Source organism: Leopardus geoffroyi, chromosome D3 (assembly GCF_018350155.1).
Source record: "Leopardus geoffroyi isolate Oge1 chromosome D3, O.geoffroyi_Oge1_pat1.0, whole genome shotgun sequence".
In the NCBI taxonomy this organism is placed as follows: Eukaryota; Metazoa; Chordata; class Mammalia; order Carnivora; family Felidae; genus Leopardus; species Leopardus geoffroyi.
Window position 1 is genome coordinate 23,189,122 of NC_059339.1, and position 27,221 is coordinate 23,216,342.

Consider the following 27,221-nt stretch of genomic DNA (forward strand, 5'->3'; position numbering starts at 1 on the left):
TCTCTCTCAAAAATAAACATTTAGGGGCACCTGGGTGGCTCAGTCAGTTAAACCTCTAACTTTGGCTCAGTCATGATCTCATGGTTCATGAGTTCCAGCCCCAGGTTGGCCTCTGTGCTCAGAGCCTGGAGCCTGCTTCGAATTCTGTGTCTCCCTCTCTGACCCTCCTGCACTGTTTAAAAAACCCTCCAAGGGGCGCCTGGGTGGCGCAGTCGGTTAAGCGTCCGACTTCAGCCAGGTCACGATCTCGCGGTCCGTGAGTTCGAGCCCCGCGTCGGGCTCTGGGCTGATGGCTCAGAGCCTGGAGCCTGTTTCCGATTCTGTGTCTCCCTGTCTCTCTGCCCCTCCCCCGTTCATGCTCTGTCTCTCTCTGTCCCAAAAATAAATAAATGTTGAAAAAAAATTTAAAAAAAAAAAAAAAAAAAAAAAACCCTCCAATTTATTCGTTTTAAAATTCATTACGCTATACACTTGTTTGTGCACTCCTCTGTATCTGTATGTTTTATATCATAATTGAAAAAGGCAAAATGTTTCATCATTAAGTATATTTCTTTATGAACAGAAGTAGAAAAATTTTAAAAGCTAAAGGGAGACACATTCAACTGATGTTTACTAAAATTTTGTGAGAGGGTTTAAGTTTTAAAAACAGGTATAACATAAAGTGCACATAGGTATAAAACTCAATGATTCTCATAAACAGTTGCCTGAAGACAACAATGAAATCATCACCCAAGGGCACCTGGGTGGCTATGTCAGTTAAGCATCTGACTCTTAATTTCAGCTCAGGTCATGATCTCACAGTTCATAGTTCAAGCCCCACATCAAGCTCAGCGCTGAAAGTGCAGAGCCTGCTTAGGATTCTCTCTCTCCCTCTCTCTCTGACCCTCCCCAACGTGTGCAAACGTGTGCACACGTGCTCTCAAAATTAAAAAAAGTTAAAATAAAAAATCATCACCCAGATCAAGACACAGAATATTACCAGCACTCCTAAAGTCTCCCTTATGCTCACCAAGATAACCATTATTTTTTTTTTAATTAGGATGTACGTTTTATATAGGAATGTAAAGAGAGAGAACACTTTATTTTTATTTTTTTTAATGTTTATTTATTTTTGAGAGAGAGAGAGAGAGACAGAGCTTGAGAGGGGGAGGGGCAGAGAGAGAGGGAGACACAGAATCCCAAGCAGGCTCCAGGCTCTGAGCTGCCAGCACAGAGCCTGACGCAGGGCTCGAACCCACAAACCGTGAGATCATGACCTGAGCCGAAGTCGGATGCCCAACCAACTGAGCCACCCAGGTGCCCCAAGATAACCATTATTCTGACTTCCATTACCATCTACTGACTTCCATTCCACTATCCTGACTTCCACTGTCTGTTTTTTAAACCTTATAGAAATGGAATTACACAGTTTATTGTCTTATAAATAGGTTCTTTCATGTATACTTTTAATTCTTCTTTTTGCAAACAAAAGGTTAGCCAGATAACAAACGTTCGTAGGGTAGCTGAGTTAGCTAAGTGTCTGACTTCGGCTCAGATCATGAGCTTGAAGTTTCCAAGTTCAAGCCCCATATTGGCCTCTCTGCTGTCAGCACCAAGCCCACTTCAGATCTGTTCCCCCCCCCCCTCCGCCGCCCTTCCCCTGCTTGTGCGCACTCTCTCAAGAATAAAACATTAAAAAAAAAAAAAAAAAAGAAAGAAACATTCTCTCAACACTACCAAATACTCAAATTTAAACCATAAATCATTCTCAAAGCAAACCATTTCTCAAGCAATAAAATATCTAAATATTGATTTATTTTAAAGTATAGCTGGTATTCCCTCTCTCAATGAGATTTCTTTTTTCTCGAAAAAATAAAACAAATTTAAGCTTTTATTTCAAATGCACTCCTTAAAATCCATCACCTATTTCACCCATCCCCCTACCTCTCTGATAATTATAGAGAACAAATGGATGGTTAAGAGTCCCCAATGAGATTTCTAAGATAGAAAATTTTTTGTTACTTTTAGTTGAAAAAAGCACAGACCCAAAATCTCAATAAATATTATTTCATCAGTAAAATTTGAATTGCAACTTTTTTCCAGACAAGAAAAAAACACCACGAAGAGATTTCAGACCATAATTGTCTTAAAATTACACTCTTTAATGTTGCTCTTATACACTGGTAAGAATTATCAATTATTGCCAACACTGAACACAAAAAAAATAAAAATGTAAAAATCTGGTTTGCACTAGAATATATAATTCCAACAACATTTTGATTGCACTGCAACAAATTTTTAGATAACTAAATGCATTTTATCCGGAGATTTCTTCCTATGGCTTAATCTACATCTGCTTCACTGAGTCCATAATCCATGCTATCCAACATGATAGCCACTAGCCATATACAGCTAAATTTAGTTCGTTGGTCAAAGTAGCCAAATTTCAAATGCTCAATATGTACTAGACAGTGCAGATACTGATTGAATGTCAGAAGTATCATCAGAGGAAGTTCTACTGACCAGCACCGGCCCTTTTTTTTTTTTTAATTTACTTGTGAGAGGGGCGCCTGGGTGGCGCAGTCGGTTAAGCGTCCGACTTCAGCCAGGTCACGATCTCGCGGTCTGTGAGTTCGAGCCCCGCGTCAGGCTCTGGGCTGATGGCTCAGAGCCTGGAGCCTGTTTCCGATTCTGTGTCTCCCTCTCTCTCTGCCCCTCCCCCGTTCATGCTCTGTCTCTCTCTGTCCCAAAAATAAATAAACGTTGAAAAAAAAAATTTTTTTTTTAAAAAGTTTAAAAAAAATAAAAAAATAAAAAAATAAATTTACTTGCGAGAGAGCGAGCAAGAGAGCGAGCAAGAGAGCGAGCAAGAGAGCGAGCAAGAGAGCGAGCAAGAGAGCGAGCAAGAGAGCGAGCAAGAGAGCGAGCAAGGTTGCAGACAGAGAGGAAGACAGAGAATCCCAAGTCTCAAACTTAACAAGAAGCACAAGTCTCAAACTTAACAAACCATTAGTTCATGACCTGAGCTGAAATCAGAAGTCAGATTCAGAAGGTGCCCCAGCACTGGTTCTATATATGCTGTCTCATCTCCCACTCACCCTCAGCCCTTTACTATGCTAAAATTAATCTAAAAGAATTATGATCAATGACTAGTATGAATCACCAAATCCAGTTATTTCCTTAGCCCTCATTTTCTCTCATTTCACTCAAACTTAACTGATTATCACTTAATTTGTAAATCCTCTCTTCTCTGCTTCCACTGTGCCTCATTAACCTAATTTAAAAGTTTTAATTTATCTTCTTCCATCACCCCCTAAAAGTCAATCTTTGACTCTTCTAGGTTCAAGATCACATCCAGATAAGGCCTACCTACCCTTCTTCTACCTCAAATTCTGTATCTCCAAACTCCTGCAGGACATTTTTACTTGTATATCCCCTGGCCTCAATGTTAAATCTGTGAAGGATTTCATTTTAGTCCTTTTCCAAAACCAGCTCCTCCTCCCAATTTCACATTTCTGTACTATCACTATTCACCAAGACCCAAAACCCACCAACTCTGAATTCTTGCTTACTTCCCATTCAACTAGTTCACAAATGTTTGCCTATTTCCTTCAGCATGTCAACTAAATCTTTTACTTTAATCTGGTCATCTGAATTACCACCTTGCCCACCACCTCAATTCAGGTCCTTGTTACCGAATTTTATGTACAGTACAAATTCTTCACTGTTTTCCAATCTTCGCCTGCTCCCAATTATGCACAGTGCCACTAGATATATCTTCCCCAAAATTTCCTTTGATCTCAAGAAAGAGCTCAGTACAAAGAGTAAAAGAAAATTCAAACACCTTAATCATTTGATTTCAACAATTCGTAGTCAACACACTTTACAAATTTGTCTTTGAATCTTCGATCTTCTGTCCTGGCTAACAAAACCAAAACCATTTCCCAATCTCAGCTTTGTGTGCCTTATCTACATAAAGCTGAGACTCTTAGTCTCTACTATGCAATTTTTCGTTTAAATAAGCTATATGCCCAATGTGGTGTGTGAATTCATACGCCCGAGCTCAAGAGTTGCATACTCTACCCACTGAGCTGACCAGGTGCCCCTCTACAATGCAATTTTAATGTATTAGTCTGTATACCAGGAAACTATCCATCTCAGTATCTCATACATAGCACCAATTTTGAACAGACCTAAATGAACAGACCAGGAATAAGAAAGTCATAAATATGCATATTGGTTTAGCTTTAATATAAAAGCTCAATATTTATTACATGCAATTCTATTCTCCAAGAATTTATTCCACAGAACTACTTCTGTTGAAATCATCCTGTTGTTCAAAAGTATAAAGTACAAGACTATCCATTACAGACAACACTTCTGAGAATTTAAAAAAAGCAAAAAAAAAAAAAAAAAAAAATTCCCTAGCTGTCAATTAGTAAGGGACTAGGATAATTATAGTGTGTCTATAAAAAGTTTAAAAAACAAAAAAAAACTACACAGGGGTTGCCTTGCTGGCTCAGGTGGTGGAACATGCAACTCTTGATCTTGAGGTACTGAGCTAGAGCCCCACACTGGGTGTACAGATAAACTTTAAAAAGTTGCAGGGGCACCTGGGTGGCTCAGTCAGTTAAGTGTCCAACTCCTGATTTTGGCTCAGGTCATGATCTCACGAGTTCAAGCCCACATCAGGCTCTGCGCTGACAGTGCGGAGCCTACTTGGGATTCTCTCTCTCCCTCCCTTCCTGCCTCTCTCTCTCTCTCTCAAAATTAATTAATGTTTTAAAATTAAATACAAAAAAAAATTAAAAATTAATTAATTACCACATAGTCTTTAAAAATGGGTATACCTATGGGGCACCTGGGTGGTTCAGTCAGTTAAGTGTCTGACTTCAGCTCAGGTCATGATCTTGCAGTTGACGAGTTTGAGCCTCACATCGGGCTCTGTGCTGACAGCTCAGAGCCTGGAGCCTACCATTCTCATTCTCTCTGCCCCTCCCCCACCCATGCTCTGTTTCTCAAAAATGAATAAACATTAAAAAAATTATTAAAAAAATACATAAACACACCTTCAGACAAATCTAACAAGATGTCAAATCTAAATCAACACCTATTAAGTACATGGCATTTGTTAAATTATTCTCTATTTTTCCAAATTTTTGAAATATTTAAATCTTAATTTTTTTTAATGTTTATTTTTTGAGAGTGAGTGAGCAGGGGAGAAGCAGAGAGAGAGGAGGACAGAAGATCTGATGCAGGCTCTATGCTGACAGCAGAGACCCTGATGCAGGGCTCAAACTCAAGAACTGCAAGACCATGACCTGAGCTGAAGTCAGATGCTTAACCAACAGCCACCCAGGTGCCCTAAATTTTACATTCAAAAAAGGAAAGGCAGGGTATGGAATTTAGGAACAGAGGAGAATTGGCTTTGTAGACTTCTATAGGGTATTTTTTTTTTTTTTTGACAGGCTTGTTATTCTTTGCTATAAAACTTGTAACTAAAAAGCCCCCATGAACTTTAGTACCTACCTTTATTACCTTGATGTCTCTTCAATTTTAATCTTATTCTTTAAAAAAATAGATAAGTACAAATGCCTTATCCCAGAAATCTAAAATTTAATGTGCAGAAAACTAAGAACACACACTGATAGGCTCTAATCACTTAAACCCTAAAGGATATATATTACATAGATCTTCCTAAAATATCATGATTAGTATATAAACTTACAGTGGCTCAACTTCCAGCTGTATATTAATACCGAAACCCCAAAGAGACTACATCCTCATAAAAGTCATTTATCTAAATATCCTCCAGTTCTAGAGCACCTGGCTGGCTCAGTTGATAAAACTCCAAGATCAAGAGCCACATGTTCTAAGTTCAAGCCCCATACCAGGTACAGAGATTACTTAAAAATAAGATCTTAAAATAAACAAACCTCCAGTTCAAATTATGCACATAAAAATCCTATCACTTCTGAGTTGCTATAATCCCACTTGATATTTACAACATACACACACACACACACACACACACACCCCACTACAGAACTTGTTCAAGTCCACCTGGCAAGTCAGCAGAAGTGGGAATTCAGGTGAGTCCTGTGTTTAGGATTCACAGAATCTGATTTTTCCTTTCAAAGCATCATTCATAATTGTCAAATAAGCTCATCAGCAAGAAGAAAATTAGATGGAGGTATTGTGTTTAAATTTGATCAAAATGCAATCTCAGTCATAATGGAGTTTACAGTGAAAAAATTCAAATAAGTTTGCCCCAGTCTTCCCCTACCACTTCCTACAACTGCCACCATGCTTAGGAACTGGAGCCAGTTAACTACCCACTTTCTCACTGGTGACTATGATTTAAACCCTCATAAGACACTCAATGAAAGCTAAAGACATTAAAATGCACTTTAAAATAGCAGTTTTTCCTAATCATAAGAGTACTGCATGCTCCTAGAAAATTGGAAAACTACAGAAGGATATGAAGCAGAAAACAGCTATACTATCCCACTAGCCAGAAATTAATCACAGTATTTCTATTCTTATCTTTCCAAGGTCTCTCCCTCTTATTTATAAAAATATATTAGTTCACTAACTAAACAAGATTTTAGGTACGCCTGAACACAAGGGAAAAAACATACTAGTTCTTTGGAAGACTAATTTTCTTCAGTGTTTTCCAAGCCAAAACCACATATAATATGGAACTGGAGAGTAATGAGACAAATGAGAAAAATCACATGTGCTCCTTTTCATTCACCCCATGGCAAACCAGAGTCCATGTTTCAAGAACCACTATATACCCAAAGACAGACTAATGTTCCTTTTTAAGTAGCAACCTACTGCATAAAGCTCTCACATACACACACACATACAGATCTTGGCAGTAAAAAGGACACACATAGTAAAAGGAATTAAATCAAGACTGATTTTTCTGTCGCCTTGATACTATCCTTAGGAGAAGGTAAAATATCTGAAAGGCTGAAAAAAAAATAAAAAAATAAGATCTATGAAAGGCTAACGTAAAATTAATGCCCTCTCACCCAAAAAAAAACATTTTCTGTGCACATCAGATAAAAGAACTACAGAAAATTTTAACTATAGGTTTTATAACGCTATTACTTATTTACACGTGTAAAAAATATGTAAGAGTTTAAACAGTCCATAAACATTAATAGTTTACTATGTACTGGGCATTATATAAGTGCTGGGGAATGAGGGAGAACAGCCATCAATACTTACTTCTGTAGGGCTTACAGTCTACCTCTTTAAAGATGATGTCAAACACAATGCATGTAGCCTCAAAGGAATGGAAATCATCACTCATTAAATTATGCTCTTAAATCCTTGAGGGTCTAAGAATACACTTGAAAGCACCTTATAAATCATAAGGTTTAAAAAGAGATACCTAGCCTTTTTTCCAAAGTACTGTATACAGCAATCATCTTCAATGTAAATTATCTCATTTCTTTCAGCTGGCAAAAAATAGTCACACGAGTTTGCTTTTCACAATCTCTAAGACCTTAATATTATCTTTCTCTGACAATGACCTACCTGTATGAAATAACTGAAATTAAGTTCCCCAGGATGGGAGAACAAAGGGAGACTCATCTTTCTAATACAAAAAGCACCACTTCCTGATTTCATAACTTGGTGGGAGGGGGCACAAATCAAAAGCAACTTATTCAAACTTAATAAAGTTACTTTTTTTTTTTTTTACTTTCTGTAATTTATTTATTTTTTATAATTTACATCCAAGTTAGTTAGCATATGGTGCAACAATGATTTCAGGAGTAGATTCCTTAAGCCCCTTACCCTTTAGCCCATCCCCCTGCCCAACAACCCCTCCAGCAACCCTGTTTGTTCTCTATATTTAAGACTCTTATGTTTTGTCCCCCTCCCTGTTCTTATATTATTTTTGCTTCCCTTTCCCTTATGTTCATCTGTTTTGTATCTTAAGGTCCTCATATGAGTGAAGTCATAAGATACTTGTCTTTCTCTAATTTTGCTTAGCATATAAAGTTAGTTTTTAATCGAAGATTCACCATAGAAAGTTTCAGCCCAATAAAGCACTTTTTAAAAGTTAAAGGTTCAGGCTCTTCCAAATGTAGTTACAGTGACATGTTAATTGTGGTACTTCACAAGCAAAGTATCAATTATTCATCCCTTCCCTCAGTCTCTAAGCTCTTAGAAAACAGAGCTATGTTATAACCAAACCACTTTCCATAAAGCATATTTTAAAATATACCTTACACAATGCCAGTTCTTCAAATCTAAGAGGAATAGACTACTTAGACTGTTTCCTATTCTATGATTTTCCCTTTTCGAATTCAACTACCTCAACAACGACAAAAGGTTATCCAACTGTACTTTGAACAACGTTTATGTTTGCCCTTATTGCAGATATGACTCTCAAATGCATGGAACGCTTTAAAGACTATCATAATCCAATTAGGCTGAACCATCTGCAGAACCAGAGGAAATGCTCAAAAACAATCATACATAAAGGCCCAACATTAAATCTTAAGAGTCTAAAGCAGTGATATCCAAAGCAAAGTAAAAATATACCACCAAGGAACATCCAATATGCTCCATGGGGGAAAGAATAAAAATGTTTGAATTTTATTTTTAATGCTCATCCTTGATAATTCTTTGTTTATATTTTATAAGGTACACAATAACCTGTTACCATACATATTTTATGTAAATTAAATACTTCAGGATTGAGGATTAATGCTCAAAATTTTTTTGCTATTGGGAGGATCAAAAAGTTTAGAGACCACTGGACTATTCTGTCACTGCACTTTCATTTTTACTTGCCCCTTCCAGAGTTAAACTGTAGAGGCTAAGATCCGATGCTGAAAAAAGAGCAAAAGGAAAACTATTCCCAAACTATGTTAAATTCCTACCAACAAATTAAAAGATAATAAATCACTAGCAAGAATATGAGGAACTGGACACTAAAATACTGTTGGTAGAACTTTGTTATTTTTTTTTAACGTTTCATTTATTTCTGAGAGAGAGAGAGAGAGAGAGACAGAGCATGAGCAGGGAAGAGGCAGAGAGAGAGGGAGATAGAGAATCCAAAGCAGACTCCAGGATCTTAGGGGTCAGCACAGAGTCCAATGCGGGACTGGAACTGGAACTCACAAACCACGAGATCATGACCTGAGCCGAAGTAGGACGCTTAACCGACTGAGCCACCCAGGCACCCTGTTGGTGGGACTTTAAAATAGACATCGTGGGTCCCTGAGTGGCTCAATCGGTTAAGCATCCAACTTTGGCTTAGGTCACGATCTCACTGAGTTCGAGCCCCGCGTCAGGCTCCTTGCTGACAGCTCAAAGCCTGGAGCCTGCTTCAGATTCTGTCTCCATCTCTCTGCCCCTCCCCTGCTCACACTGTCTCTCTCTCCCTCAGATACAAAAAAAAAAATGAAAAACATTAATGTTTTAATAGACATCCTATCTACAGGACACCTTGAATACATTCAAAAATTTTTTAATGTTTATTTTTGAGAGACAGAGACAGTGCGAGCAGGAGGGGGCAGAGAGAGAGGAAGACAGAATAGAAGCAGGCTCCAGGCTCCCAGCTGTCAGCACAGAGCCTGTGAACTGTGAGATCATGACCTGAGTCAAAGTCGGAAACTCAACTGACAGAGCCACCCAGGCGCCCCAAGTGCGTTTTAAATCTGAATGTACCCAGGGCACCTGGGTGGCTCAGTCAGTTAAGCATTCTTGAAGTTCATGGGTTCCAGCCCCACATTAGGCTCTGTGCTGACAGCTTGGAGCCTAGAGCTTGCTTCAGATTCTGTGTCTCCCTCTCTCTCTCTCTGTCGCCCCCCACAAAAATAAACATAAAAAAAATTTTGGGGGAGACAGTATAAAGATCAGTAGTTGCCTGCAAGCATTTGGGGGCAGAAAGGAGCAATGAATAGGTGGAGTACATAAGATCTTTAGGGCAGTGAAAATAGTCTTTACGATGTCATGTCATATACCTTGTAAAAACCCATAGAATGCACAACACTAAGAGTGAGTCATAAAGTAAACTATGGCCTTTGGGTGATTATGATGTGTCAATGTCACGTCATCAATTGTTAACAAATGTGCCACTCTGGTGGAAGATGCTGAAAATGGAAGAGGTTATGCATGTGTGCTGGCAAGAAAGTATGTGAGAAATCTCTGTAACTTCCCCTCAATCTTTATGTGAACCTAAAACTGCCCTAAGAAAGTGAAGCCTCAATTAAAAAATTATGAAACAATAATATAGAAGTATAAAAATCTTTAAAAAAAATTTTTTTAGCACACAAACCCTTTGACCATGTAAGTCCACTTTTAGAAATTTAGCCTATGGAAACAGCAGCACAATTGTATAAAAAAGGTCCAAAAGAATTCATGACAACACTGTTTTAAGAGAAAAATTGAAAATGTCCATTAATGGGAAACTGTTGTACACTATGATGCATCTGTATCACAGAACACTAAGTAACCATGAACAGAACATCAATTTGACATGGAAAGTTGCTCTTTTTAAGTATTCAGTAGATAATGTATAAGAAAAAAGGAAAATATCAAACATCACATTTAAGTGGAATTATGGGTTCTCTGTATTTCATTGTCCTGAGTTATCTCAATTTTGTTTTTTGTAGGGTTCCCCCCCCACACACACACACACTGAATATGTACTTACAGCTTTCATAATCAGAAATAACAACCTGATTTTGAAATTAAAAATTAGACTAAATTAGGGGCACCTAGGTGGCTCAGTCAGTTGAGCATCCAACTTCGGCTCAGGTCACGATCTCAAGGTTTATGAGTTCAAGGCCTGCATCAGGCTCTGTGCTGACAATTCAGAACCTAAAGCCTGCTTCTGATTGTGTCACCCTCTCTTTACCCCTCCCCCGCTTGCACTCTTTTTCTCAAAAAATAAACATTTTAAAAAATTAATAAAAATAATAAGTGGTACCTGGTTGGCTCAGTTAAGTGCCTGACTCTTGGTTTCAGCTCAGGTCCTGATCTCAGTTCGAGCTCTGCATGGGGCTCTGCACTGACAGCAAGGAGCCTGCTTGGGATATTCTCTCTCTCTCTCTCTCTCTCTCTGCCCCTCCCCTGCTCATGCACATTCTCTCAAAATAAACTTTTTTTAAAAATTAGACTACGGGGGCGCCTGGGTGGCGCAGTCGGTTGAGCGTCCGACTTCAGCCAGGTCACGATCTCGCGGTCCATGAGTTCGAGCCCCGCGTCAGGCTCTGGGCTGATGGCTCAGAGCCTGGAGCCTGTTTCCGATTCTGTGTCTCCCTCTCTCTCTGCCCCTCCCCCGTTCATGCTCTGTCTCTCTCTGTCCCAAAAATAAATAAACGTTGAAAAAAAAAATTAAAAAAATAAATAAATAAATAAAAATTAGACTACGTTAAAATTCCTTATTATTACCCTGTAGCACTTCCAAAAATGTTTTAATGTTTATTTATTTATGGCAGGGAGGGGGGAGGGGGGGAGGGGGAGGGAAGAAAGAGGGAGACAGAGAATCCCAAGCAGGCTCAGTGCTGTCAGCACAGAGCCCAGATGCAGGGGCTAGAATTCAGCAACCATGAGATCATGACCTGAGCCAAGATCAAGAATCAGATGCTTCACCAACTGAGCCCAGGTGCCCCCCAAAAAACTCTTTATAATCACTCTACTTGGCCCCATAAGATTTATGGAATCAATCTAAATACTTTACAATTAAAGATTTATATTATAGAAAAATAAGCTTAGAACAAAAGAATAAGAACTACCCTATTTTAAATTAGCCATTTTGTCTTTAGACCAATTCTTTCCAAATATGTTAGAATTTATCAATATAGTGATAATTCCTTATTATTTTGCCAGCTTATCAATCTAAGAATAATTTAGAGAACGAAATGAGTTTATATTTCTCTTCTGGAACTAAGTTATAAAAGCATTAGCTACTAAAAAATTAAACTTGGGGGGCACCTAGGTGGCTTAGTTGGTTAAGTGTCTTCAGCTCAGGTCATGATCTCATGGTTGGTGAGTTTCAAACCCCTCATCCAGCTCTCTGCTGTCAGCATGGAGCCCAAGCCCACTTCAGAGTTCTATCTTCCTATCTACCCCTCCCCTGCTCACATGCACACTTGCTCCTTCTCCCACAAAAATAAACATACATTTAGGGGTGCCTGGGTGGTTCAGTCAGTTAAGTGTCCAACTTTGGTTCAGATCATGATCTCACAGTTCGTGGGTTCAAGCCCCACGTCAGGCTCTGTGCCAACAGCTCAGAGCTTAGAGTCTACTTCAGATTCTGTGTCTCCCTCTCTCTGTCCCTCCCCTGCTCATATTCTGTCCCTCTTCCTCAAAAACATTAAAAAAAAATTTTTTTTAATAAACATACATTTAAAAAAAAAAAAAGGAAATTTAGAACCCAGAGGAAATCAGGAAACCTTGCTACTATCTTTAATAATAAAATCATTCTAAATATTGTGTGAAATAGGTACAAAATAGGTACAAAATAGATCCAGGCCTGGACATATTCAAGATGACACTCTGTAGTAGTCAGCATCAAGACAATACCTCTGTAGTTACCAAGTAGTCATTTAAGGAAAGAGTGCTTAAGTGCTCACTTCGGCAGCACATATACTAAAATTGGAACGATTACAGAGAAGATTAGCATAGCCCCTGCGCAAGGATGACACGCAAATTTGTGAAGCGTTCCATATTTTTTAGCAGCACTATCAACAATAACCAAAGTATGGAAAGAGCCCAAATGTCCATCAATGGATGGATGGATAAAGAAGATGTGGTATATACATACAATGGAGTATTACTCGGCAGTCAAAAAGAATGAAATCTTGCCATTTGCAACTACATGGATGGAACTGGAGGGTATTATGCTAAGTGAAATTAGTCAGAGAAAGACAAAAATCATATGACTTCACTCATATGAGGACTTTAAGAGACAAAACAGAGGAACATAACAGAAGGGAAACAAAAATAATATAAAAACAGGGAGGGGGACAAAACAGAAGAGACTCAAATATGGAGAACAAACTGAGCATTACGGGAGGGGTTGTGGGAGGGGAGATGGGCTAAATGGGTAAGGGGCACTAAGGAATCTACTCCTGAAATCATCGTTGCACTATATGCTAATTTCGATGTAAATTTAAAAAAAATAAAAATTAAAAAAAAAAGGAAAGACTGCTTAAGAACATTTGCATAAATCTATGTCTTACCTTTGTTCATCAAATGGACTTTATAACAGAGGTAAAAGGTACCTTACCCTTGACAAAACAGCTTTTATTTAACCTAGCTTCATAATTTCCTTGCAGTTTTTAATTTGTTTTATGCTTTACTATCTTAGTCATCCTGACTACAAAGCCCAGATACCATATCCCTAAGCAATTGCTTCAAAGTTTAACAACTCAAGAAAAAACATTTTTTGCATTGCAACCCAGTATATAAACATATAAAAAGTTTCTCAAATCAATACATTTATCATTTGCAATGTGCTGATTTTTTTTTTCTTTTAATGCTTTATTTTTAGATCACCACATTGATGGGGCACCTTGGTGGCTCACCCAGTTAAGCGTCAGACTCTTGATTTTAGCTCAGGATAGGATCTCATAGTTGTGAGATTTAGCCCCACATAAGGCCCTATGCTGACAGTGTGGAGCCTGCTTGGGATTCTCTGCCTCTGCCTGCCTCTGTCTCTGTCTCCCTCCCTCCCTCTCTCTCCCTCTCCCTCTCCCTCCCTCTCTCTGAAACTAAACTAAGATCACCACATTGATATCTTTACCCTAATGTTGTTGCCACCTACCACCCAGAAATAGTCCTGAACTTCACACAGAGTATACTAACCTCCTTCCACCACCTTCTACCACTGCTCCAATATAACAAAACGGGTGAAATCAAGCAAATCTATTCCAAGTGCAAACCTTTGCACAATTGTGAGACATTCCCAATCCCACTCAAGTTCCTGTCACACTGTGACTATTCCTATCGGCATACAGGATGCAAGTGCTAAAAGGCTTCTCTAGGAGGTCTACAGAAGCAGAAATCTTTTCTGTTACCGTGTTGGTGACATTAGTAATTTCTACACCTGACAGTACATACTAGGTTTACCACTGTTCCACAAGCCAACTCTTCTAAGAAAATAAAATAGGATTCTAATATATCATACCCTTACTTTTTAGACTGCTTTTCATATACACCATTCCATTTTATCTAAATAAAAGATTCTTCCTTTTATTAATGAGGGAATTAAAGTTCAGAGGGGTTATGTGGCTTGCCAGAAACAACACAGCTAACAAGGAACACAACTCAAGCCTGAACCCAGGATTCACTCCTCTACCTGTTCTCATGCTACAATTTTCATTGTGAACATCTAACACAAATATGAACTTAAAAGGTACGTTAAGTTTCTAGATACAAGGGGCACCTGGCTGGCTCATTCAATAGGGCATGCCACTCTTCATCTCATGATCCTAAGAGCCCCACACTGGGCATAGAGTTTACGTAATAAAAAAAAATACATACATATTTTTTAAAAGTTTCTAGATACAGGGGCACCTGGGTGGCTCAGTCAGTTAAGCATCTGATCTCATGGTTCCTAAATTCAAGCCCAACTTAGGGTTCTCTATCAGCACAGAGGGATCCTCTGTCTCCCTCTCTGCCCCTCCCCCACTCACTCACACGCTCTCAAAAATAAACTTTTTTTTAAAAAGTTTCTAGATACAGAAATGGAGAGTATTGTATCAATATTAGTATCAAAATAAAGACTTAAAAACAGCAATGAATGTTAATGTTGGTAGCCTCTAAAACCATTAGAAATTCTACTTGAATCCAGTATGGATTTGATCTCACACTCTGTCTTAAGTGAATGTTTCACTGATTACAAAATTACATATAAATTCACCATAGAAAATTACAGAATTGGGTGGTCTGTAAGAAACAACTAGGCACATAAATTACACAAACTTCCCCAAACCATTCTTAATCTTGTGGCTTCACACTAAATTATGAAGTTCCTCATGTGAAATCCATTTTGATTTCAACACTAAGTGAATTACAACAGCATAAGCATGTTGTTTCTGCGTAATACTTGCAACATGCACTCAATTTTCAGAGCACTTTAGGACAATGTCCACAATCTATAAGCTAAAAATAAAACCCAAAAATGTTCAAGTTTTTTTTTATTTTTTATTTCATGTTTTTATTTGTTTTTGAAGGAGAGAGAGAGACAGAGCATGAGCGGGGGAGGAGCAGAGAGGGAGACACAGAATTCGAAGCAGGCTCCAGGCTCTAAGCTGTCAGCACAGAGCCCGATGCTGGGCTTACTTTTTTTTTTAATTAAAAAAGTTCACCTGCCTATGTAAGATGAATATCAAGTAACATAATTACAAATTATTAAAGATTTGTAGAAGGACACCTGTTAAAGCATGCAACTGTTGATCTTGGGGGTCACAAGTTCAGGCCCCATGCTGAGTGTAGAGCTTACTTAAAAAATATGTATTTGTTTTTGTTTTTTGGTACAAAAAGGTGATTTTACTAAAGCACAAGGACAGGACCCACGGGCGGAAAGAGCTGTCCATAATATTTCTTTTAAAAGAAATAAAGAAAAAGGGGCTCCTGGATGGCTGTCGGTTAAGTGCCCAACTTCGGCTCAGGTCATGATCTCGCGGTTTGTGAGTTCGAGCCCCATGTCAGGCTCTGTGCAGACAGCTCAGAGCCTGGAGCCTGCTTCAGAATCTGTGTCTCCCTCTCTCTCTGCCTCTCCCATTCTCATGCTGTCTCTGTCTCTCAATAATAAACGTTAAAAAAAATTTTTTTAATAAAGACTTGCAGAATCTGGCTGAGGAAACTACTTGAGATCAACAAGTATAGGCCTTTAATCATATAGATGAGAAAACAGAGATCCAGAGAAGTGACACTCCTAACAGCAGTCCCACAGTCAATTAATGACACAGAATCTGTCAATCTACAGCTTCCTGTTATCCTAAATGTCTCTGCATCCAATAAAATGTCACTAAAAAGGGCTACTAAACCTAAAAAAGACACATTTAAGACCCAAAAACTGGGGGACAGGGTAGTATACAATGACAGTCTTAAAAAGGGAGGGGGGGGGAAGCTTCTGTTTTGTAAAGATTTTAAGTAATCTCTATACCCAACGTGGGGCTCAAACTTACAACCCTGAGATCAAGAGTTGCATGCTCTACCAAGTAAGCTAGCCAGGAGCCCCTAGAATACAGAACCTCTTGAAGGAATTGCAAAGTTCCAAACCACATGAGCTCAAACCTGGCTCTTTAATCCAATACAAGGTATCACGTAGTTTTTAATAACTCATGTTATCAACCACCATAACTTTTTTTTCCCCATCTTAAATACTATTCATTTGCTCAACAAATATCTGAAAGCACAATATACACTAGGAACTATGCTAGGTACTGAAGACACCAAGAAAACAAAACAGAAAGAGCCTTTTGCTCAACTGGATACACTTCTCTAAAATACTAGTCTATGACTTGACAGGATATTTACCAAACTCCTTCACTACTCTACATAACTATACCAACATTTTCTGCCAATTCTTCCAAACTTAAATAGAACCTCACCACACCCCCTCTGCAATATGAATATTTCTTGGGTAATTCACTATTCCACTTTTACCACAGAAGGTGTTAATCAGAACTACAAAAAAATTAAAAACTGACTTTACCGGGCACCTGGGTGGCTCAGTGAAGCGTCCGACTCTTGGTTTCAGCTCAGATCATGATGTCACAGTTCATGGGTTCGAGCTCTGTATCTGGCTCTGAGCTCTCACTGCTGAGCCTGCTTCAGATTCTCTCTCTCCCTCTCTGCCCTTCCCCATGCATGCTCACACTCTCTCTCAAAATAAACTTTAAAAACTGACTTGACCACTCCTCATGGACTGGGGCAAGTTTCAAGAACTTTTCACAATCCACAATAAACCTTCCTGGTGCACAACCCTCATCATCTCAAATGACTGGTAACTCATCCACCCTCCCTCACTTTACTAGAAACCTGAGTCAGATGGTTTAGGAGCAACCATGATGTTGAGATGTTGGGAAGCACATACCATGAACTCCTTTGTGAGCCAGAAGTAAACTTACTGCCTCTCACTCTCCTTTTTTTCCCCATGGATCTTTTGATACATCTCTAGATACACCTCCAGTCAAGCAGCACCTAATTTTATCAGGTATGTTCCCAAAGACTTGCACAACTAACTTCTGGCAACAAATCTGATTCCCCTATCTAAATCCATTATATTTTAAGAGATGCTCAATTTTCAGATTTAGGTTTCTCAGGCTTCCCCTTCTTCCCTATAAGAATTAAAGCTCTATAAAGAATTAAAAGCACTCTCAGAAGTCCTAATTAATGGAAAAGCTCTGGAATACCAAAGGTGACCTACAGCTGACTTTCACAGGTTCACAAACCTGGCTGACCAGAATCATTCATGGAGCTTTGTAAGGATGCATTCCCATGCCCCACCCACAGAGATTTTTATTCACCAGGTCCTGCATGGAGCTTAGGAATCAACATTTAAGACAGTCCATACTATTTCTGATGACCGTGTTTAGGTAACCACTGAACTAAAAAACCTAGCCTACAAGCTAAGAAACATGGATTCTCCTATGGCTTGCTATTAACTACAAGTAGGGCTGTACCACTATGCTGGTCACTTGAACTGCTCTGGGTCACCTGAAAATAAGGGAGGTAATTAGAGCTAAAAAGAGGCCTTCACAGGCAGCCAATTTAAAATTCGGGAACTCTCCAAATTTAGTTTAATATCACATACTGTACTGGGTTTACTCAAAACTGTCATTCTGTAAGCTCTGTGACCCACCGAAGTTACAGGCTATAGTAGGCAAGACTTTCTGCATGCCACCAATGCACCCTACTTGGGTCTCTGACCCTACAGAAACAGCCTTTAACCTGAAAGAATAAAGTTCCTATCACCTCTCCAAGTACAAATCACAAATGTTTAATGTAAAAAATTATTTCGTGTAATTCAACCCAAGCCTTGGATGGCATCACCGTCCACATTACGAAAAACGAAGTTGAACCTCAACTAGAAGAGTATGCACGGTTTTTTTGTTGTGAAAAATTAGATTCCGTCGGATAAAGTGGACGTCAAGATATTAAACCAATCAAGAATTTAGGCCTCAGGCTGGTGAAGACACACCTGAACATCAACAGATCAAGTGCAAAACTCACTGACGAGACTACCAGACCCCAGAGAAGTTTATTAAAGCACCTATAAAATTCAACCCATTATTTTGAACTAAGTTTTCCAGCCCAAAGTACAAGCAACAATATTATCGCAGGGGTCCGAAGCAACATAATTTCCAATTGAGAAATAATAATCTTTCGCGGAGCTGTCTGACCCAGTGTTTCCTGAGCTCTCAACCGCCTCCGAACCATCCTTCCCACCCAAGTACTACCAGGTCAGGAGGATGCCCTGCTGCACAGTCGGCCACTCCTCCTTCCCACAAGTCCCGGGCCCTTACCGCTCGCCTCAGGGGCTCCGCTGGCCCCGACCTCCGGCCTCTCGCCACAGTGGACTACCACAGACCCGGTCGGGAACCGGGGGGAAGCGGGGGGGGGCATACACTCACCTCCCGGGGTCCGCAAGCACTTCCCCGGACGCTCCCGGGGTAGCATTTCACACCCCTAGACCCATGGGCCCGTCCGCACCGAGTCCGGGATGGCCGCCGGGGCCTGGGACCCCGCCTCCCCCGCGCCGAGGGTCGGGCCGAGCCGGGCCCGGCCACTGCGCTCCCACTCCCCACGCCTCCCCCTGGCGGCCGCGGCCGCCGCCCAGGACACCCCTCCCCAGGCCACGCACGCCGTCCCCAGCCCCCCACGGGCCGCCGCCTCCTCAGAGGGTGACAGCCGCTGCGCCGGGGCCGAAGCCGGCCCCTCCTCCAGCCCCTCCTTACCCCCGGAGGAGGGGGGGGGGCGTTCTTACCGGGCGGCAGGACATGGCGAGGCCCGCCACGGCACGGCCTCCTCCGCCACCCCACTAGGCTCCCAGCCAGGGCCGGCGGGGGGCAGCGCCTGGGCCGCTGGAGCGTTTCGTCCGGCTGCTCCTTCGCTGCCGCCGCCGCCTTCTCACAACCACAACAACATGGCGGCAGCGGCCACACAGAGCGCGCTCCTGACGCCGAGCCGGGCCACGAGCGGGGGCGCGCGCGCACGCTCGGGCCCTCGATCCGCGGTCAGGGAAAAAAGGCAGGCGTTCGCGGGCTGGGCGAAGGCGGGGCCCGGACCGATGGCCACGCCCCGGGAGGTAGGCGGGGCTGCACGCGAGCTGAATGCCCTCCGCAGCGGGAGGGGGGAGGAGCCCAGGTGGGAAATCAGAAACAGGTAGAAAATAGGCAAAGAAGAAAACCAATGGTGGTCCTACAGATTTGGAGGAGGCATCTTTTCCCTGCTTTAGAGCCCTGATAGAGACAAAGCCTCACTCTACTTAACCAATAAAATAAAACAGTAGTTTTTTTCACCTGTAGTTATGATGAAGCTAAAACCAATTTAATATAATGCATATAAGTATGGTGTGCTCAAGGCTCTACTCCGAAAACAATTTCAAACTGCTTCAGCTGAAGCTCAGCTGGAACAAATGAGTTTTCAAACAAAAATTGTACCCTACTCCCAACAGCCTGCAGAAGAATTCTACAAGCCAGAACAGAATTATTTTAGGCCCTAACAGATTAACTTCAGAGTTGCATTTCAACGGTATACCCTTGACTTTTCTGGAAAATAGCCAAGAGAACTAGTCAGATGAAATTTATGTTTGCATTTGTTATATTTCTTCCACAGCACTCTCTGCAATTATTTATCCATCTTTCATGTTTATGGTCTTTCTATCCCATTCCAATGTAAAATCTACTTGAAAATAAAATTATTTTATTCATCACTCTATCCCCACACCTGAACTGAGCATGGCAAAAATTGGGCAATTTCTTAACAGCTAATTTCAGTTATACAATTCATCTAATTGAATCTTCACAGCTTTAGTAGGTAGATACTATTATCTCCATTTTTTTTTTTATTTTTTTAAGTTTATTTTTGAGAGAGAGAGAGTGAAACACAGAATCCGAACCAGGCTCTAGGCGCTGAACTGGGCCGGGGAGGGGGTGTTCTTGAACCTATGAACTGCAAGATCATGACCTGAGCTGAAGTCGGAGGCTTAACTGAGCCACCCAAGCGCTCCTATTATCTCCATTTTAGAAATGAAGAAAATACAGAATAAGATGCTCTTAAAGCAAAATTCAAACCCAAACGGCAAAAATTATGCTCTCTGGCACTGGACTCTACTGCCCTGCCCTTCATGCATCGTCACCTGCAATAAAATCCCAAGTAAAAAATTACATTAGAGCTCAAAGTTAGGAAAGGCTTTGCTGTATTTCCACAGAATCAGATAAGCTTCCTTTCTGATAATTAGTGTTATGTAGCTGATTGTGCATCTTTTCACCTTGTCTTCCCAAAAGCCCAAGGCTAATTCTGAGGTCAGTGCTACCCTTACTGTTGGCCACTGTGGTCCACATATTAATCATGGTTTTTTTCTCCCACCTCAACTTTGTACTTTCTTTTTTTTTTTTTTTTTTTTTAATGTTATTTACATTTGAAAGAGAGCATGAATGGGGGAGGGACAAAGAGACAAAGGGAGACAGAGAATCTGAAGCAGGCTCTGCGCTTCATGGGGCCCAACATGGGGCTGGAACCCACCAACCCTGAGATCATGACCTGAGCTGAAGTCCGAGGCTCAACCTATTGAGCCACCAAAGTGCCCCTCAACTTTGCACTTTTACTTATATTTTACTGTCCTGATTTTCCCTTTCTGTTATATGATTATAGCCTTTATGGATTGAGAGAGGAAATAGTAAGTACATAGAATAGATGAATGACAAAGAGATTTCCCACCTGTTTCTCCTGTTGTCTGATAAAACAAGGTTCCCATCAGGTTCCTCTCCTATAGATTCGTGTCCTGCTACCCAGGCCTCCACTCAGGCAAAAGCTAAAGGATGGGGTTCCATAGTTGAGTGGCCTCTGATTGGATTAAAGCTAGCACCTGACTCCAGGAGAGCCCGCCCATAGGCTGGCTAGATTCCAACGAGGTGGCTAGGCGCAAAGATTCAGCCAATCCCACAGCTCCCCTGAAATCCACAGGGAAAGAGGTACCTGTTGGCCTGCCACTTGGTTTTCTTTTTTAGGCAGAATATCGTCGTATTTACCTTTTAACCTGAGCCAAGTAATTTTGAACTGAAGCCTCAACTAGTATACAGGACATGGAAGGAGTTTCTCTGAAATCACTATTTGCATGTCCTTGGTCTCATAATAGCATGTTAGCTATTATGTTAGGATTGCACCTTAAGATGTACTGACGCTATGTAAACATTTTACATGTGTATCTAATGTAATCTTAACAACCTTATGGCCAGGTATTGTTACTCTACCCGATTTTACACAAGAGGAGGTGTAAAAGCCAGAATTTTAACTCAGACGATTTGATTCGGCGAGCATACTTTTAAACTTCTACATGTCATCCCCACTGCTGCCCACCTGCTTATCCTTAAGCAGACCTCAGTAAATGGTCTTTAAATAAGAAAGAGAAAACTGCTGTGTGGCCTTGAAAACTCACTTCGAGAAGGGCCTTAAAAAAAAAGCAACGGAAAGAAAGCTGGTTTGAGTCTAAAGTACATTTGAATCTTGGTGCCTCCACATACTTGTTCTTTATCTCCCTTTCCTATGCCTCAGTTTCCTCATTGACCCTATGGGATCATAATCACTATTCTGCTCACCTCACAGAAATGTGTAAAGGTTCTTTAAGGTAATGAGTTTGAAAACTTTTTATACCCTATGAAAAGCCAAACCAATGGATGGGATTCCTCTTGGGCTTTGGCTAAAGACAAAACCCTAAACTTTGTGCAGTAAGTCAAGAAAAGAAAGAGAAAATCAATCCAGGCTCAGTGAGGGCTCCTCACTGCCCTGTTTCTCAAGTGAGGCACCCTCTTCTACCCACCTGACCTTCTTCCCCTCCTCCTGCTACCCTTTCAGCATCCTTCCCCCATGCTATCTTCAAAGCTGAAAACGTTCTTCCAGCTGTTCAGGGACTCTTTGAAGTAGCCTAAGACAGATGGAAAGGTTGATTGATATAGGCTTCCTGAGGTCATGCAGCGCCATGAAAGGCAGGACTCCCTTAAGCCCCCCGCCCAGCTGCAACCTTTACAATACTAGAACCTGCTGCTTAATGATAAAAGTCACTTCCATTTCAGTGAGCTCTCTTTGTGTGGATTATCTCCAAATTCAACTCTTCAGCATCTCCTTGGCCTCCCAACCCACCTAGCAGACAGGGGTAACTGGGGATCTCAGATTTTAAGGACCCACTTACCCAGGGTCAGCTAGAAACTAGAATCATATTTATGTGATTCAACATCTCCAGGGATTTTCCAGGCACCACACAGTACCATATAGCTGGAATGAGTCAGCTCAACTACAATTCAGCATAGAGCGGTGGTCCACAAAGTGTGGCTCACAGGTCTCTGCAAAGCCCTGAGACTGTCAAAATTGTTTTAATAATAAGAAATTATTTACTTTTTTTTTTAAACCATGTTGCCATTTGCATTGGTGGTAAGATTGGGGGCACAAATCAAGGCAGTGGTATCATCTGCATTAGGAGCCATTGTAGTCTTCACTTACATGCACTGGTAGTAAATAAAATAATTATTTCACTTACGAATATCTTTGAGGGGCACCTGGCTGGCTCAGTGGGTACAGCATGTGACTCTTGAGCTCCAGGTTGTTAGTTCTACCCCATATTGGGTGTAGATTTTAATTAAAAAGAAAATCTTAAGGGGCACTTGGGTGGCTCAGGTGGTTAAGCGTCAGACTCTTGATTTTCACTTAGGTCATGATCTCACAGTTCATGAGTTTGAGCCCTGCATTGAGCTCTATGTTGACAGCATGGAGCCTGCTTGGAATTCTCTCTCTCTCTGCCCTACCCCACTCTCACTGTCTCTCCCTCTCTCTCTCACTCTCAAAATAAATAAATTTAAAAATATATTTAAAAAATAAAATCTTAAAAAAATAATATCTTTTAAGAAGCATAAATAAAGATCTAATTTTATTAACTCTAGACATTTGGATACAAGTCTTTTTAATATTCTGTGTGATGAAATGAAAATTACACATGAAGCACTTTTTTATTTTTTTTACATTTTTTTAATGTTTCCTTATTTTAGAGAGAGAGAGAGAGAGAGGGAGAGGGAGAGATCGCAAGCAGGAGAGGGGCAGAGAGAGAGGGAGACACAGAAACTGAAGCAGGCTCCAGGCTCTGTGCTGACAGCTCAGAGCCCAATGCGGGGCTCAAACTCATGAGCTGTGAAATCATGACCCGAGCCCAAGTTGGACACTTAACCTACTAAGCCACCCAGACACCCCTAATGTTTATTTATTTTTGAGGGTGGGATAGGGCAGAGAAGGGGGGACGACAGAGGATTCAAAGCAGACTCCAAGCTGACAGCAGTGAGCCCAATGTGGGGCTTGAACTCATGACATGAGATCATGACCTGAGCCAAAGTCAGACACTCAACTGACTGAGCCACCCAGGAGCCCCTAAAGCACTTTTTTTTTTTTAACTTTTTTATTGAAGTAAAATTGACATAACATTAAATTAACCATTTTATTTTTTTTTTTTAATTTTTTTTTAACGTTTATTTATTTTTGGGACAGAGAGAGACAGAACATGAATGGGGGAGGGGCAGAGAGAAGGAGACACAGAATCGGAAGCAGGCTCCAGGCTCTGAGCCATCAGCCCAGAGCCCGACGCCGGGCTGGAACTCACGGAGCGCGACATCGTGACCTGAGCTGAAGTCGGACGCTTAACCGACTGAGCCACCCAGGCGCCCCAAAATTAACCATTTTAAAGTGATCAATTCTGAGGTGCCTTTCTGGCTGGTTGGTGGAGCAAGTGACCCTTGATATCCAGGTTGTGAGTTCAAGCCCCACACTGGGTAGAGATTACTTTTAAAAAGAAAAAAAAGAAATTTAAATAGTGACCAGTTCTGTGACATTTCATAACATTCTAACAGTGTTGTGCAACTACCACCCTTATCCAATTCCAAAACATGATCATAACTCTAAAATAAGAGTAGGTTAAGCGTCCGACTTGGGCTCAGGTCATGATCTCACAGTTCATGAGTTCGAGCCCCGCATGGGGCTCTGAGCTGTCAGCACAGAGCCTGGAGCCTGCTTCAGTTTCTGTGTCTGTCTCCCCCTCTCTCTGCCCCAGTCTCGCTCTGATTCTCTCTCTCAAAAATAAATAAATATTTTTTAAAAAGAAAGAAAAAGAAAAAAAAAACTACCACTTGTCAAGTTTTAGTGTAATGACAAAAAGAATATTCACAGTTATCTGTTTTGTATGAGGCTGGATTGTCTTCATGTATTTCAACTAAAACAAATTGCCAAAGATTGAATGCAGAAGCAAATATGAGAATGCAAAATTTTTTTATTAAGTTAAGCTTTAATGAGAGCTGCAACTGCATAAAACAATGCCATGCTCACTAAATTTCTTCGTTTTGGAAAACATAGTTATTTTTCACAAAGATATGTTACTTGTGTTCACATGTCATGGGTTTACAAAATTGTTTTTTTAATCATGCTACTTTTTTTATTCATTAAAAAATTGTTTTAAGTAGGTCTACACCCAATTTGGGGTTCAAATTCATGACCCCAATATCACGAGCCACAAGCTCTGCCAATTGAGCCAGCTAGGCACCCCTAAATTATGCTATTTTTATAAATTAATAAATAATTTTATATTTTGTCAGTTTTCATTCCTAACAAGATAAATATCAATTGGCATAACCTACGTAAACAAAATCTCTTTAGGATCTTCAATAATTTTAGGGTTTTTTTTTTTAGTTTTTTTTAAATGTTTATGCACTTATTTTGAGAGAGAGAGAGCACAAGCAGGGGAGGGGCAGAGAGATAGAGAGGGAGAGAGAGAGAATCCCAAGCAGGCTCCGCAGTCCCCCACATGGAGCTTGAACTCACAAACTGCGAGATCATGCCCTGAGCCAAAATCAAGAGTCAGATGCTTAACCCATTTGAACCACCCAGGCACCCCAGGATTTTCAATAATTGTAAAGAAACTAACAAGTTTGAAAACCACTAGTATAGAGTATTCATTGGAAATTCTCAATTGCAAAGGCATTCCATACTTGGATTTTTTTTGTTTAAATAGCTATTTAATATATATTTGGTAAAATATAAGAAACCAAATTCAGCTCTCACAGGTATCATTGCTTAGGATGAGACTAAATTTATTTATATAAAATGATGAACTGATTTAAGGAAAAATATGAAGTATTAAAAAAAGAAACAAGCCCAGAATGAAGTCACTTGCACCTCTCAACAGAAAACCAAGACTTAGTTAACAGTTTCAGCCTCTCCCAGGAATATGACCTTTTATTTATTTTTTGTTTTGTGTTTTGGTTTTTTTGTGTGCCAAAACCAAGATTGAACAGGAATGTGACTTTTTTCCTTTTTTTAAGTAAACTCTACGCCCAAGGTGGTGCTCAAATCCATGACCCAGAGATCAAGAGTCACAAAGTCCATGGACTGAGCCAACCAGGTGCCCCAGGAATGTGATCTCTTAGAAGTCAATCTGAAATGTCGGGATCAGCACTAATGAAATAATCTGCTTAATAGAAACCCTGCATTCCCTTCCCCCCAAAAGACAATGTTCTGGTCAAGCAATCGTTTCTTTTGCTAGTAACTTCCTAAGCCCACACTCCTTCCTATAAAAACCTATTTTGTACAGCTCCTCTGAGCACCTCTCTACTTGCTAGAGGGGATGCGACCCAATTCATGAATTGCTTAATAAGGCCAATCAGATCTTCAAATTTACTTGGTTGAATTTTGTTTTTTAACAAAGGTAAACATGAGTACACAGCTGATTGTGTCAAAAATCCATCAGGATAGTACCCAAATGATTGGACTTTGAGAAACATTCAAATAGTGATTGAGTTTTTTAATTAGACAAACTTGCCACCATAACTTACTATATGGGTAATTTCATCTGGAAAATGAATTATTGCCAAGGTAATGAGTGAACATGTGTGCAGTAGCGCTCAGTAGATGTACTTCCCATCCTCCTCCCAGGGAGAGGTACCTGATAGTCTGTGACAGAGGTACCTGTCACAGAAGGAGGTGGGAAGCCTGGATTCCTGACCCAGCTGAGCCACTGACTCACTGACCTGACTCCACCCTCAGGGCCTCAGTTTTCTCATCCAGAAAATGACAGGGTGGGATGTCATCCTCTCTGGAGCCTCCCAGTCCTACCAACCATCCTCTGATTAAAGGATCCAGCTTCACCTTGTTTGGCTATTGCATCAGAGAATCACAGAACTGCAGCTGGAAAAGACTCTAAATGTGTCTCTCTGGCATGACCCCCACCAATTTCATAAATGGAGAAACTGAAGCCCAGAGAGGTTAAGAAGTTAAACCACCTTCTTGGCCATGTGGGTGCAGGGGAGGGGGTCCAGTGGGAAAATGAGAATGTTTCCTCTACACTTTGATAAATGATATAGGCATTTGGTGGTTTAGATACCACTCACGCCTTAACAAATATCCCGGAAATTCCACTAGGAGATACAAATCCCACTTCAGCTTGAGAAAAATCAATGCCGTTGGTTGGTAACAGTGTGTTAACTGGATTGATGGATTGCTTAGTGTTACTAACTAAATCCACCTTGAAAGGTCAGTCCCCCACCCCCCACACTTATGAATTCCCCTAGGGAAGGCAGAGAAGATGAAACTGGCAAGAAGAGGATAGAAAGGAATGGGGAGGGGGGAGACTATGAGAGGGAAAGGGAGGCTTTCCCTTCTTCTCTCCATTTCCCCTCCCTCTCTCCTCCCTCCCCTCTCTCCACCCTCTCCCATTTGAGACAACACACCCCTCTCAGTGCCCAGCTTGCTCTACCCAAAGCTTCCCTGCAGCCTGGGCCAATTTGCAGCCACAAATAGAACCAGAATCCACTGAAAATAGCTCCTCCTCCCTTCTGCCCAGAGTTTCCAAGGGCTGGCAAGGATGCCCTGCCCGTACCAGCCAGGCCCCAACCAGGGAACTCAGGTAGAGGGACACCAAGGCCAAGGTTGGGGACCAGCTAAGGAACAACAGCTCCAAAAATAACTGACTCTTGTTAAGTGCTGGCTCCATGCCAGTACCACCAGGA

The 27,221-nt window shown here is 40.8% G+C and overlaps 1 protein-coding gene and 1 non-coding gene across 19 annotated transcripts in view; one reads left to right on the forward strand and one right to left on the reverse strand.

Annotated features, from left to right (window-relative positions):
- The window catches only part of MTMR3 (myotubularin related protein 3), a 150,823-nt gene extending 131,624 nt beyond the window's left edge, over positions 1-19,199 (reverse strand). For 4 of the 18 annotated variants that reach the window (XM_045457744.1, XM_045457743.1, XM_045457750.1 and 1 more), the window contains exon 1: positions 18,953-19,167. The gene's annotated coding sequence lies outside the window, so the exon portion shown is untranslated. Of the gene's footprint in view, positions 1-18,599; positions 18,754-18,952 lie in introns of those variants that run through there. The other 14 variants (XM_045457741.1, XM_045457748.1, XM_045457739.1 and 11 more) reach the window with 10 other exon arrangements.
- LOC123588660 lies at positions 12,580-12,687 on the forward strand. The gene has a single exon (XR_006707963.1). It is a non-coding gene; the product is annotated as a U6 spliceosomal RNA (small nuclear RNA).
- Positions 19,200-27,221: the final 8,022 nt, after the last annotated feature.